The 12104-nt window shown below is 47.2% G+C and overlaps 1 long non-coding RNA gene across 2 annotated transcripts; it reads right to left on the bottom strand.

Annotated features, from left to right (window-relative positions):
• Positions 1-542: 542 nt before the first annotated feature.
• On the bottom strand, positions 543-7661 carry LOC128349250 (uncharacterized). Of its 2 annotated transcripts, XR_008318663.1 has the most exons (3): positions 7246-7661; positions 6390-6536; positions 543-953 (listed from the first exon to the last, which is right to left on the bottom strand). It is a non-coding gene; the product is annotated as an uncharacterized LOC128349250 (long non-coding RNA). The 2 variants fall into 2 exon arrangements; XR_008318662.1 differs by having other exon boundaries at positions 6390-7661.
• Positions 7662-12104: the final 4443 nt, after the last annotated feature.

The following is a 12104-nucleotide window of genomic DNA, read 5'->3' as shown; positions in this document are numbered from 1 at the left end:
AACACAGCCCCATAGATTTAATTTCTTCCCCAAGAAAAACCACTTTGCTTTCCCATAGACTAGAAAATTCCTTCTGAAAGCATTGATGCCTAGAACAATGACAACCTCATTCATCTTCTCTGCTATCAGAAAGTGAAGGGTTCATTCTTTAATCCCTCTGGTCATATGGAAGGCACTTTAAAGCCCTTTCCTGCAGCTCAATCACTTCAAATCCCCTATTAGATATAAACGCTGCCTGCTTCCCCTCTCTTCTGAACAATTTTTGACACATTGTTCCAACAGTTTATGTGACATCAGCTGGCTCCTGGTCTTAAATAGGCTGCACCTTCCATATCAGCGTATAATAACAAACAGTAAAAGCTCTTCTCACATCAGTTTTTGCAGATGCAAGCTGACTCCCATTAGTCACTCCCTTCGGACACATGCAAATCTCTTCTGTGAAGGAGTAACTCTTGCAGTCGACTCCTGAACAGATCTGTGAACTGCAAGGTGTGCAATTAATCACTGGCCTGCTAGGGAACCAATAATATACTTAACGGATATTACTTATTTTTAGTACTTTATTTAGGTATTTTTGTGATACACTTTTAGTACATGAAAACATAGCATCGTAAAAATCAAATAAAATCGAAAGACAACAATGTTTCCAATCAAAAGCAGTTGAAAGCAGATAATTTAAAGAGCAGCAGATACTATACATTACAATCACAGTGACACCACCACAGCACGAAATGAAGACATTCCCTGTATTAGATTCACCTTCCATTTGAAGATAGCCAGTGTGGGAGAGGCAAGTCTCCTTGGAGAGAGAATAGATTGAGGAGCCACTACCAAAAAGATCCTGCCTTTAGTACCTGCCAAATGCATTTCTGTCCTTGGAGGGCCAGAGAGCCAGGCCTCTGGGACTGACCTTCAGGCAGGTTCATGTGGGAGAAAGTAGTCCTTAAGGTAACCTGGTCATAAAAGATACTTTTGCAATTAGTCATACAGGGAGGCTATTCACACATTCACATACAGGGAGGCTAGCCCGATTTCGCCCCATCGTGTGAACCACAGGGCTCGGCTGCGAGCCCAGTGGCTCCTAGGCAGGTAACCCACCTAAGTACCCCTGACCTAAAACCAGGTTTGCGCAGCGAGCGCTCTGCAAACCTGTTTTTCAAGACTGTGTGTAGTGGCGGCACGGCTCCTTGCCGTGTTTACTCATGAGTAGACCCCCCAAGGGGAGGTGAAAAGCCGCCTCCCGGCTCCAGGGGTCTCCCCAGTATGCCCTGCACGCTCACGCAGGACATACTGGAGCTTCTGGGGGCTGCACGGCCCCCAAGCTCCCCAGCCCCCGCCAGCTCCATCATGGAGCCGGCAATCGTGTGGGCGGCCGATCCAGCCGCCCAGGGCTCCCTCCCTGCTCATGTGCAGGGAGAGTGGGCTTAGCCCGCTCTCTCCGCGCACCCTCCAAAACCGGGTCTCACTGATCGTGAGACCCGGCTCAGGGTGATTTTGCACATCCCCTGCAAACTGGGCAAACAGGGACCTTTTGAAGTGACCGCTCCCTTATCTTTAGTCAAAGGAGAAAACCTGTCCCTCTTCTTCCCAGTATAGTTTCCCTCCAAGCGAGTTCAGCTTTGAATGCATCTAGATTGGAGGCAAGAGGCTGGATAAATGTTTTTAAAATAAATAAAACCAATAATGAAAGAGGGCTGTTTACCCATCATTACCAAGAGAGAGAATGTACAATGTGTTGAACACTATAAATGGCTATAGAAAATGCAAAGGCAGGGCTGGCCAACTTGAGACTCTCCAGCTGTTGTTGGACTACAGAGCCCATCATCCCCAGCTACAATAAATTGCAGCGGGGAATGATGGGAGTTGTAGTCCAACTGCAACAGTTGGAAAGCCTCAGGTTGGCCACCCTTGCACTACAGGATGATGATGATGATGATGATGATGATGATTTAAGATGGATAAGGTCTTGGATACCTCCAGAGAGTCTTGGGCTTGCTTACACCGACTGGCACACTGTGCAATGGTACGTCAACTTACTAGCATTTTGTGCATGCAAGCCATGCAAGTGACATTACACAAGAGAATGTCCATAGGAAATAATGCAACATCATTTGCACAATTAGTGTATTTGCACAACTTGTGTGCATGCAGCATTATGGCTGATGTACCATTGCACAGTATATCAGCCACAGAGAGGATTCCAAATGGGCCCTTTCACTGAGGCCGTGAAAAACCACGTCGAGGTTGGTGAAACTCTTGCTCCACAATCCTGGCAATTGTCTGGCCCAATGGATGTCAGCTGTGAGGGAGTCGGAGGATTCACTCTTATTCTCCTGGTGTCAGAAGGTGTCTTGAAAAGGGAGGCTGACTTGGCCTGAGGGAGGTTTCAGCACTTCCATGGAACCTTTTGTTAGATAATCAGCTAAGTGATTTGAAAGCACATTACGGTCAAAATCGAAAAATGCTTCCAAGGAGGAAAGCACACATTGGAGGTGGGCTCCGTTTTTAAAGAAATTCATCCCTGAAAGGTGATGCGAGTCAGCTGAAAAGGTCATTATCTTCAGCAGACAAATCCTTTGCCAGACCTTTTATCTCTCTCTCTCTCAAAAAAAGAGAGAGATGAAGAAGAGCAAGCAAAAGAATGTAAGATTTTTCTCCCGCCCTCTTTGTTCCTGCTTCCGTTCTGTTCCCTTTCAATCTGCCTTGTGCAGAGATGGCTATAGATCCCTTTATATTTGGCATATATTAAGAAGTAAGGAGAGGGCCGGCAATTTTTAGATGAGAAGCATGACGGAAGAGCACAAATATGCTGGCATGGCAGGCAATTGGATTACCTTCCTATTTATTCACAAACTTCCACTGGAAAATACAGGCGGCCTGTGCAAGATCTAGAAATGGTAGCACCCCACAGGAACTGATAGGGCTTGAGTGGGGGCTAATGACACAAATGATGCTTTTAGTTTAAATGGTGACAGGCAATAGCTTTTAAGAAAATTGAAGATTGTAAGGAGACCCATCATTGCCCTTGATTTTGCACAGTGCTCCAGGACTTGAAGCAGGAGCTTTATGGCCTGAAGGTTTAGTGAGCTTTGTGGTCTTAGCTTAGTGAGCTATCTGTTCTCATAGATTGTTGTGATCAGTCAGGAACAGCTTTTCCTTTTCCCCTAAAGAGTGAATCAGAAGTGAACCCTGTCCTTTCCATCAGGCAGTGACCTCTAGGGATCAGCTACTCAGCATACGGTGACCGGGACATAGAGGGCCTGGCGGCAGGAAGGGAAGGGGTTCTTTGTCCTGAGAAGCAGCCAGGCAGGAGATGAGAGAGGATGGGCAGAAGGCTTAGTGGGGGAGCAATGGAGCTTTGTGCCTCATGGTCAAAGCTAGTCTGAAGAATCCTATCAAGGAAGGACATCTGCAGATCTTAGAGAGACTGGATTGCAGGAAGTTTGAATCCTCTGCCATGGATATGGTGAGTTCAGGAGGGAAGCCAGGGCTTTGGCTTCAGGGAACAGTTTAACCAGAGAACTATATGTTAGGCAGCCTGCAGTAGATTATTTTTGATTTTGTGCATTGCAAGTTTATTCTCTTTTTATCTGTAACGTAACAAGCTACGAGCAATGCTAGCCTGAGCCTTTTCTTTCCAACAAGGGGGCTTTTGTATTTTCTTGCATTTATGTTCTATGCAACTGAGTAACCACAATTTTTAAAGTGTGCTACTCCAAACAAACCAGCCGGAGTGCTTTTTGGAAGTAATCTTATAAAGTACTGAGTGTTTCTTTTTCCTGTAATGAAAGTTGCTAGAGCCTCAGACAGAAGCAGTCTGTAGCCTTTTGAATAAAGTTTTTTCTTTTTATTCTTTGTAATTTCACCTGCCTCTGGGTGGATTTTTCACTCAGGAAAAGGGGTGCAGACATGCCTCAAGGTTAATGGTTCAACAACCTACCAAGTTTTCTCACCATGTGTAGGCTGCACGCAGGAGGTTTTTTGTATTTTTCCATTTGGTAAAAGAAAGAGAGTCTCCCTGGACATGCACCCAAATCCAGGGAGGAGTTAAACTCTGTAATTAGGGTGTGGTGGCAGCGATTACCAAGAAACTGTTGAGTTTTAAAGGAACAGCCTTTGTTGAGCAAACATGGGGGGAATGAATCAGCATTTTTCTTTCCCCCACTCAGACTTGCTCTGAGACAAAGGCTGGTCTTGAATCCACCATTCACTAGTCGCTATATTGCTACATAGATATAGCCTCAGAAACTTCATCTGATACAGATGGGATTGGGAACAGTGGTGTGCAACCTCTGTCTTTCAGACCAGAGGCAGTATCAGAGCTCTGATTTAGCCAAGCAGAGTCAGTATGGTGTAATTCAGGGATTCTCAAACATGGGTCCCCAGATGCTGGTGGGCATCAACTCCCAAAATGTTAGATACATTTGCAGAAGCCAGCTGAGCAGTGGGGATGGGGCAGCCTCCCCCTGGGAGTCCACTAAGGATGTCAGGTGCTGGTGGCAGGTAAGCTTGACTGTTTAAAAGGTATCTCCCATCACCCTTACCTCCCTGTGGAACTGAACTCACCAGTCACTATTACTAGGAAGAGCCTGTGAGCTCCCCAGAAGCACCCAGTGCCCAGCCTCCTGACTTTATACTGCCCACCCTGGTGAATGTAACAGCCAGAGGGCTGATTTAGATGTCACGTAAGAACCTCAGTTAGAGCCAAGCTCTATGTGGCAACCATGAGCCTTGGGAATGCATGTTCCCCACTCCCATCCCCACATGTCTCCTTCCGATGTAGGTTAAAATAAGCCAAGATTGGTTGTGTCATCCAAACCCATCAATCACAGTTTATTCTAACCTACTTTCTTCAAATAATCCAAGACCTATAGCCAGTGGTAGCCAATGTAAACAAGCTGGGGGTGAAAAATGAGCCTTGGATGTAGTGGCTGATGCTCCCATGCTATCCCGCCCCAGTTACTTCACTGTCTTGCTCCACCCTGCCCCAAGCCTAGTGAGGTGGTAATTCATCAGAATGGAGATTGAAATTCCTCCGGTGAATTGCCAGCCTGCAGGGTGGGGCAAGATGAGAGAGGGAGAGAAGTAGCTGGGGTAGTGATGTGCAAACAGGTTTGATGTTGACCATGTTCAACATCGAACTGGTTTGGTTTGACTGTTCAGGGTCGAACCGAACCACGAGCCCTCCCTGGCCATTCAGGGTGCTCACAATTTATATATATATATAAACTTACCCACTCTGGTGGAGTTGCTCGAGGCAGCAGGGGGAGGTGTCCATGGAGGTTCCCCCTCCAGCCTCCTTACTGCCCAAACCAGCCTGGCCACACAGAGACCCATTGCACAGGTGTGGCGGCTTCCCAAATGGCCACTGTGCCAGAGGAGGAGGGCCTGAATGGGCCAGTTTGGGCAGTAAGGGAGGCCAACAGGGGCGGGGAAACCTCTGTGGGATGACCCCTCCCCTGCTGCCAAAGTTTGTTTGTTTTTTAAGTGACACACACACCCCGCCGGACCAAACCAGGGGTGGGGTGCGATGGGGTGCCAGACTGAACTGGCCCACATCTGCGGTTCATTTTTGACCTCTCAGCTCATTTGCATTGACTGCCATACATTACAGATCACAGGGTATTTGAAGCAAGTAGGTTAGAATAAGCTGAGAGTCATGGGTTCAGACAACATGACCAATCTTAGCTTATTTTAACTTAGATAGGAAATCGACACTTGCAGTTTTGCAGGGGAGGGGATCATGTGTTCCCAAGGTTCAGAGATGTCACATGGAGCCTTGCTCTAATCAAGTTCCTGTGTGGCATACAAACTAGCCACAATATTTAAACTGCTGGGTTTGTCTCCACTGTATAACTCTCTTCCAACTCAGAATGTCAAGCATTCTTCAATTTCCACACGTAATTTCTTGTACATTAGAAAGCTAATTTTTTCATCCTCTAAAGGAAATGTTGACTGACTGCTTCCCTTCATTTCTGGAAGATTACCAGTCATAAGTGAAGATAGAAAATCTCCTCACATCCAGAAGGAAGCCTGGCCTTCCATTTTATAATGATTCTGCTGTTAACTATAGTCACACTGTTTTGTGCTTATTATTGCTCTCTGGTGCTGTTCACACAAACAGCCCTTCCCAGGCTTGGACAGTCTTACCTGGGTAGGGCTTACCTGGTGAAGTGCCTGGATCAAGGCCGATCCTGGTGCTTCCTCTCTGAGTAGCCTGGAATATTTACTTGACCTCTTACCTGGGTAAAAAGGTATTCAGAGGCATCTTGCCTCTGAGGCTGGAGGTGGCCTATAGCCACCAAACTAGTAGCTTTCCCCCTTCACTCTAATGCTTGTTTATATGTGATGGGCCTTCCTGCCAGCCGCAGGAGGGCCCAATTACTTACCCAGTCACAAGGCCAAGAAGATGGAGGCCACACCGCTCCTGGGTACAGTTAAAGCCCGCCAGGACCTTCTCCAGTTGTCAGAGGAAGCTAAGAGACCCAGGAACCAACAGATCTTGGGTGGGCCAGCATTGCCCAACAGGTTGCCACCTGGTGGCGAAGAGGAGAAGGCAGGGCCTCAATAGCCGGAGAGACAAACAACAGCTGAAGGTGGGAGGCTGGAAGCAGCTAGATTGGGGAGGGTAAATGGGATTGCCCTGATTGCAGGGCTTCATTTAATGTTTGGATGGCCAGGGATGAGGAGGTCAGGAGAGATGGGAGTAACTTGGCCCTACGGACTCCCAGTGAGGAGCGGTCTGACCCCTCTCCCTGGTGGCTGGCAGAGGAAGAGGGTGACGATAACCCTCTCCACAGCACCTCTGAGGCTACTTCAATAGACTTTGAGCAGAAGCCGAGGAAGGGAGGCAGCTGGAGACTGTGGCCACAGGCAAGTGCATGGCAATATGTTAATTTCAGCATCAGTGCAGTGTGCCAGTCTTTCTCAAACCTGTTCTGGAGCGATGGGGCCCCATGCGATTTCCATCTTGCTGCTCTGCACACTCTGGCCACTGCTACTAAATTCAATATCAGTGCTCAATCCACTTCGAGAACTACTTCCTTTATATAACCCAATAATACTATGCTTGGATCTTTGGGGAGCACATATTTAGTTATTTCTGCTATTTTGTTGGACCTCACTCCAAAAACCATTTATCAATGGGCATTCCCACATCATATGGTATATGATCTGCTCCGTCTAACTTACACTTCCAGCTGTATTCTAGTCTTATTGTATACCCAACACCAGAGTAAAATGCACCTTCTTCCTTCCCTGTGAACTATGACAACTTCAGGAGGGAAATGGGTAGGGCTCTGACATGTCTTTGGAGGGCCAGAAGTAGTAAATAACATTCTTTCGGAGGTACGGCCAAGTCCCAGGAATGCTGTGTCTGTGTCCAGTCAAAGCCTGCCTGTTTCTCATCGCAGGCCCCGCCTTCTTTTTCTTTCCCTTTTTTCCCTTTTTTGAGACGGCTGCTGTGATTAATACAAGAGATAAGCAGACACTGAAAGACCACATGCCTGCAAATATGGGCACAAATCAAGACATTAGCCATGTTACAAAGGAACAGACAGCCATATGTTCCAGGCCAACCTGTTGTGTTTTGAATAAGAGAAAGAACAGAGATTTAGATAAGCCTCTGCAGCCTTTGCCACACATATAGGAAGGTCAGGAAGCAGAGCGGTTCTGGTTTGTAGGCCAAGGCAAATTCACAGATTTGATCCTGGATTGACATCAAAAGAAAATGAGTCCCGATGCCTTTCCAAGTGAAATACATTGCCATTCAAAAGGCAAAATGAGTCATCTCTCCATTTCAAAGAAACCTGTCTTCTCTGGATCCCTCCTGGAGAGCTCTGTGTTCCCTGATCACATTCTTGCAAGGCAGTTCCCAGAAATAACAGGCCACTTACTGAATGCATGAGGAGGTGTATTCATCATCACACACTCATCCGACCACAGTGTGATGGGAACTGGCTGCAGGGAAATGTGGGGTGTGGAAGGCCCAAGGCCCACAACCCCAAGGCAACCCTGGCAGTCCTAGTACAATTCAGGGCATCCAGGTGGGTGGGGGTCAGGATCCTAGCAATGGATTGTGGTAGCCTGGATTGAAAGTGCTGATCGGGGTGGGATCAAAAGTGAGTTAGTCCACTGCAAGACCTGAGCTGAGTGATCCCACCCTGCCATGCTGCAAAGCAAAGCAGGACCTCCCCATCTGCTAGGCAAACCTGGGTGGTCAGCTAAGGCACCAGTTCTTGCGGGGTGTAGGTAAGTAAAGTGTGCCGTCGAGTCGGTGTTGACTCCTGGCGACCACAAAGCCATGTGATTTTCTTGGTAGAATACAGGAGGGGTCTCCCACGCAGTATGATACAGTATGATATGCCTTTCAACATCTTCCTTTATCACTGCTGGCCAATATAGGTGTTTCCCATAGTCTGGGAAACATATCAGCAGGGATTCGAACCGGCAACCTCTGGCTTGCTAGTCAAGTCATTTCCCTGCTGCGCCAATAGACTGGGAGCTCTCTCTCTCTCTCTCTCTCTCTCTCTCTGTCTCTCTCTCTCCCTCCCTCCCTACCCCACAAAACAGCACAGGTTAGTCATTCACTGGCCAAGCGTGCAGACAGGTCATTCAACCAGGCAAATGAGTAAAGATCTACACTGGTTGCCGATAGGTTTCGGGGCAAAATACAAGGTCTTGGTTATAACCTATAAAGCCCCAAACAGCTTGGGCCCTGGGTATTTAAGAGAACATCTTCTTGGCTATGAACCACACCACCCATTGAGATCATCAGGAGAGGTTCATCTGCAGTCGCCACCAGCTCATCTGGTGGCTGCTCAGGGATGGGCCTTCTCCGTTGAGGCTTTGGAACACACTTCCTGCTGAAATAAGAGCCTCCCAATCTCTTACAACTTTTAAAAAGGCAGTCAAGACACATTTGTTCACCCAGGCTTTTAATTAGATATTGTTTTAATTGTTTGATTTTTAATAGTACTAAACTTTTAAATTTTAAATTGTTGTAATGTTTTAACCTTTTTATTTGTTGTTTTTATTGTTTTGTTGTAAACCGCCCAGAGACTTGCGTTTTGGGTGTTATACAAATATGTTAAATAAATAAATAAATAGATAGATGAATAAATAAAAGCATACATGCATACATACATACATAGACTGAGTGGCTCACATTAAAGCTGGGGTTCCGCCCTTCTTAGCTGGTGGGTGGGGGCACCAAAGTCAAGGCTTGCCGAGGGCATCAAAAACTCTAGGGCTGGCCCTGAAGCGAAGCAGTGTGTCGGATGGCTCATTCAGAGGATGTAGCCGCTTCTGAGGTGTCCTGCTCCCTCATGCTCACCAGCTTGATCACCTACTTTGTAACTCCCTCCTCCTCTTCCTCCTTCTGGCTGTTGGAAGTGAAGGATTATGCGCTGTCTCTTGTCTCAATGACAGTTGAGGACAGACTAGTGAGTCAGAGGGCTAGAAGGTCAAGACACTGGTCATCCCTTCTCTACTCTCTGACACTATCTCTTTGATATGTAGATTGCTAATCTTAGGGACTTCCTTCCTTACAGCCAATTCCTTCCTCTCTCCCTTCTCTTCCTGTTCCTTCTACCTTGCAACATGCAAGCTCCTCTTTCCTGCACCATGTGTGCAGAGATGCAGAATCCATCTGCATCCAGCTAGATAGATAGATTAGAGATCCTAACTCCCCACTTTTCTATCTAGAATGGAGTTCTTTAATAAATACTACATATATTGATTTGAAACTATGAACTGGCTCCAAGTTACTTTATTCTCAGCATACACGCATGCCTAACCAAATTCCGCTGTGTTGTGCCTCTGTGCACTCTGCTATAATGAAAAAAGGATTCTCTTACCAGAGAGAATTCCCAACACTGGCAAGCTGTCACTAGAGCTGCTGAGCCACACTGGCCTGCAGTCCTAGTCATTCTTGGCCCGCACCTACTTTGGCTGTCAACAGATCATTGCTGATCTTGCAATAACATCTGGTAAATTACAATAGAGCAACGAGGTCATAAAGCAAAGAGGTGAAGTCAAAAGTCCATTTACTGAAATAGCGGTGGGTGACATCCAGACTAATGCTGCACCAGTGCAAACACGTTGTATGAGCTGGTTCTACTAAGTCAAGCGCTTACCAGACCAGCATTACGCTGGTGTAACAGGGCTTGCCTCCTGCTGTGAAATTGCTTCTACCGTCCATGCATGTTGCAGGAAATGGTGCAAAGCTATCCACAATGTTGACACAAGCAGACAGAGGGCAGAAGAAACTGAGCAACCTTGAGTATCTGCTCAGCTATGTGACTTTCTTGCCTGGGTGTGTCTTTGTTCATTGCCTTAGCCCAGTGTTGGTCTGGATGTCAGCCATTATTTGTAAAAATGCGTCAGCATCCCAAAACATCCTGCTTTGGTAAGCGATATATTACAGGAAGTGCCTCTTTAGCATTTCTATGCTCATCTTTCTCCCCCGCCTCCCACAAGTAAATAGGAGCTGGATCATCCCCCCACTAGGGATGTGCAAACAAGTTCAGTGTCGAATGTGCTCAACGTTAAACTGATTCAGTTTGACTGTCTCCGGAACAATTCCCCCGGGGGTTTGCAAGTTTTTATTTATTTATTTATTTATTTATTAAAAAACTTAACCCCTCTGGGGAGTTGTCCGAGGCAGTGTGGGGCTGTACGCAGAGGTTCCCCCTCCCCCCGCCAGCCTCCCTTAGTCCATAAATCGGACTTTGGCTGGTTTTCGGCCTTTACCCCACATTGCGGTGGCCATTTTGGAGGCCGCCACACCTGCGCTATGGGCCTCTGCGTGGCCTGGCATGACTGCATGATTTTTTGACTAAGGGAGGTTGTGTGGGGAGGGGTAACCTCCATGGACACCCCACCCCCACCACCTTGGACAACTCCCCCGGAGGGGGTAAGTTTTTTTTTTTTAAAAAATAATAATTAAAATTTTTTAAAGCTTTGCAAATCCACCCCGAGACTGAACCGGGGGGGGGCGGGTTGAGGGAATGCTGGACCGAACTGGCCTGGTCCGATTCAGGTCCAGTTCGGTTCTGTGCACACCCCTACCCCCACAACTGGCATCATGGTAGAGGCCGGTAGTTAATTGGAAAAAGGCCCTGAGCAGAGCCATTTTCATCCAGGAAAAGCCATTTTGTGGACACACGTCTCACCCTCAGGGGTGTCATATACCCGACACTCTCCATGGTTTCCAGGAGTTTCCCCAGCTCTACCTATCAATGACAAACTAATCCTCATCTCAGAATGGGGATTCTCATCTTGATGGTGTGGCAGTGCTGCAGTTGGTAGTGGAGTTCTTCCTGGCAGCCACTAGTGTGCCACTCTACCATCTTTTTTTACCCACAATGCCCCATCCCAGTATCAGGGTCATTGTTTGTTTGCTTGAAGGTGGCTGCTGAGAGACGCTTGAGGCTGTAAATCTAATCCTCGTCCAGGGGGAGGCCTGCCATCGGGTGGGGGGCAGAGGGCTTTGCCGGAGTCCTGGGGCCCCGGCAGCTGTCTGCACAACAATGCTGGGCCTACGCAGTCTGTAAAATACCCAAGGCAAGAACCAGCACCTTGATCTGAGCCGAGAAATATATAAGCAGCCAATGTAGGTCAAACGGTTCTGGAGTTTTGACACCTCTGGAGTATAAATTATTGCTGCTCATCCAGAGCCTTTCTGTGCTGGCTCACCAGCTAGAGAAGAAACTGTAACTGTCTCACCCCTCCACCCCCCGCCGCCCAGTCTGTGCTGAGGACAAAACAAACAAGCCAGAAATCCATTAGGGACAATTCATTTTTGCCTCCTGCAGTTCATTTTCCTTCATCAACAGCAAATATCAATGCAAGGAACTTAACAAAGAGGGCATTTTGTCTCTCCTTCAACCCATTTATAGCAAAGAGGCAGCCTATCGCCCCTTGCCTTGCTATTTACCACAGAAGGTTTTCTCAAAGTGCCTTTTCACACCTTTTAAACACATCAGAAGCAGGTGAGGGAGTTATCATTTGTGCCTCTTTAAAAAAAGACACCAACCTGGAAGCCGGAATGTTAATTGACAGGTAGAATACTCCAGAGCAGCAGCGGGTGATTTTTATCCGAC

Source organism: Hemicordylus capensis, chromosome 3, assembly GCF_027244095.1.
Source record: "Hemicordylus capensis ecotype Gifberg chromosome 3, rHemCap1.1.pri, whole genome shotgun sequence".
Lineage (NCBI taxonomy): Eukaryota > Metazoa > Chordata > Lepidosauria > Squamata > Cordylidae > Hemicordylus > Hemicordylus capensis.
The sequence above is the reverse complement of the archived record's forward strand: the minus strand, read 5'-3'. Positions and strand labels throughout refer to the sequence as shown.